Source organism: Physeter macrocephalus, chromosome 20 (genome assembly GCF_002837175.3).
Source record: "Physeter macrocephalus isolate SW-GA chromosome 20, ASM283717v5, whole genome shotgun sequence".
NCBI lineage: Eukaryota > Metazoa > Chordata > Mammalia > Artiodactyla > Physeteridae > Physeter > Physeter macrocephalus.
This window is the reverse complement of record NC_041233.1, coordinates 50718027-50720648: the sequence shown is the minus strand read 5'-3', so window position 1 is coordinate 50720648 and position 2622 is coordinate 50718027. Positions and strand designations below refer to the sequence as shown.

At 41.5% G+C, this 2622-nt stretch overlaps 1 protein-coding gene across 4 annotated transcripts in view; it reads left to right on the top strand.

Moving 5' to 3' along the window:
* Nucleotides 1–2622, top strand: part of IDE (insulin degrading enzyme) — a 116466-nt gene that overhangs the window by 33840 nt on the left and 80004 nt on the right. The window lies entirely within an intron of this gene.

Below are 2622 nucleotides of genomic sequence, written 5' to 3'. Positions count from 1 at the left end.
GAGAAAAACAAATACCATATGCTAACACATATATATGGAATCTAAAAAACAAAAATGGTTCTGAAGAACCATTTAGGACAGGAATAAAGACACACGTAGAGAATGGACTTGAGGACATGGGGAGGGGGAAGGGTAAGCTGGGACGAAGTGAGGGAGTGGCATGGACATATATATACTACCAAATGTAAAATAGATAGCTAGTGGGAAGAAGCCACATAGCACAGGGAGATCAACTCAGTGCTTTGTGACCACCTAGAGGGGTGGGATAGGGAGGATGGGAGGGAGATGCAAGAGGGAGGGGATATGGGGATATATGTATACATAGAGCTGATTCATTTTCTTATACAGCAGAAACTAACACACCATGTAAAGCAATTATACTCCAATAAAGATGTTAAAAAAAAAATCCTGGGTTAGAAGTTGTTGTTTAATGTAAATGTTGAAAATTATTGATGGGAGAATTTATTTATTTGAAGTTTAATCATTTTGCTTTTATTTGGATCACATTTATTGCTTGTCACTCTTTTTTTTTTTTTTTTTTTAGCGGTACGCGGGCCTTTCACTGCTGTGGCCTCTCCCGTTGCGGAGCACAGGTTCCGGACGCACAGGCTCAGCGGCCATGGCTCACGGGCCCAGCCGCTCTGCGGCATGTGGGATCTTCCCGGACTGGGGCACGAACCCATGTCCCCTGCATCGGCAGGCGGATTCTCAACCACTGTGCCACCAGGGAAGCCCACTTGTCACTCTTAATTGGTTGCTGGGAGTGTCAAGTTTTATCTTTAAATCTTTACTGAGGTCTAAAGTAATTACTAAAAGCTAGCCTTCAAATCATACATAATGAGTAAAGACTTGTTAAATGATTTAACATATTATTGACTCAGTTGACTCATGCTGTGCTTATTACATGGGTCTCCTAGTTGTTGTGGCCAAGAGGACATCAGAAATAATTGTCTCAGGACACACCTGAGAAGGTTTAGATAAGTATTATGTTAACTGGACTATTATTTCTTCTGAGCCTTCTTAGTTTAGCACCTGTTTGATATGGATAGCTACTTCTCAGCATCTAAGTGGTACTATTTCCAGGATGACTTTTTAAAAAAAAAAATTTTATTTACTTATTTATTTATTTTTGGCTATGTTGGGTCTTCATTGCTGCACGTGGCCTTCTTTAGTTGTGGTGAGCAGGGGCTACTCTTCCTTGAGGTGCACGGGCTTCTCATTGCAGTGGCTTCTCTTGTTGAGGAGCATGGGCTCTAGGGGCACGGGCTCAGTAGTTGTGGCTCGCAGGCTCTAGAGAGCAGGCTCAGTAGTTGTGGAGCACGGGCTTAGTTGCTTCCGCAGCATGTGGGATCTTCCCAGACCAGGGCTTGAACCCGTGTCCCCTGCATTGGCAGGTGGATTCTTAACCACTGCGCCACCAGGGAAGTCCCTCCAGGATGACTTTTGATGGATGATCTTTACAGCCTTGAGTAATTCATTTATCTCCCTCCTCTTTTATTTTACTATGTTTTATATTTTCAAAAACTCTATTTTAAAAAACTCTTAATCGAAATATATCATAAGTGTTCAGCTTGATGAATTTTCACAAACTGACCATACCTCTGTGAACATACCTGTATAACCAGCACATGGTCAGCATCTCAGAAGCCCCCCTCATGTTTTCTTCTGTTCACTACCCACTACTCCCAAGGGTAACCACCATCCTGACATAAAGCATAGCTTGATTTTACTTATTCTTGCACTTTATTTAAATGGGAGAAAAAACCTTTACTCTTTAGCATCTACCTTCTTTCACTCAACCTTACATTAGTGAGATTCATCCTTATTTTTTGTTCTTTGTTCTAGATTATTCATTTTCATTGTTGTATACTATTCCATTGTGTGACTATATCACAGTGTATTTACCTTTTCATTGCTGATGGACATTTGATCTTTTCTAGTTTTGGCTATTATGAATAGTATTGCTATGAACATATAAATGCGTTTATTTGGGGTATATAGCTAATACATGAACTATTAGGTCATATTGTCAGCTTTAGTATATACTGCCAGTTTTTGAAAATAGTTGTGCCAGTTTGCATCCCCATCGTCAGTGTATGAGAGTTTGGGTTGCCCTCTGACTTCTCTATCACTGGTGTTTTTTATTCTTTTCATTTTAACCATTCCGGTTGGTATGTAGTGGTATCTCAGAAAACCTCCTGTGGCAAAAATCAGCTGTGAATTTGGGGCATCTTGGGGCTTTAATCTGTCAAACCAAGCTCATGCACCCACCAGAGCCTGTTTGTTTCTCTTCCCTTAGTAGAGTCCTTCCTGGGTCAAATATGATCTTTAGTCTGCACCCAGAATTGGCAGATACTTCCAGAGAAGAGAATAGGTGATGATCATCCACTCACCTCAGAGGGCTCTCCCCTCTGGAATTCCAGTTTATCCACTCCTCATTGCTTCTACAACTCTCCAACATCTATGAAAATGTGATTTTTAAATTTTTGTGGCTTTTTCTAGTTATTGAAGCTGAATCAGGTTGCCATGACCTATTATATCCTACACAGAAGTGGAAGTTGGGGCTTCCCTGGTGGCGCAGTGGTTGCGCGTCCGCCTGCCGAGGCAGGGGAACCGGGTTTG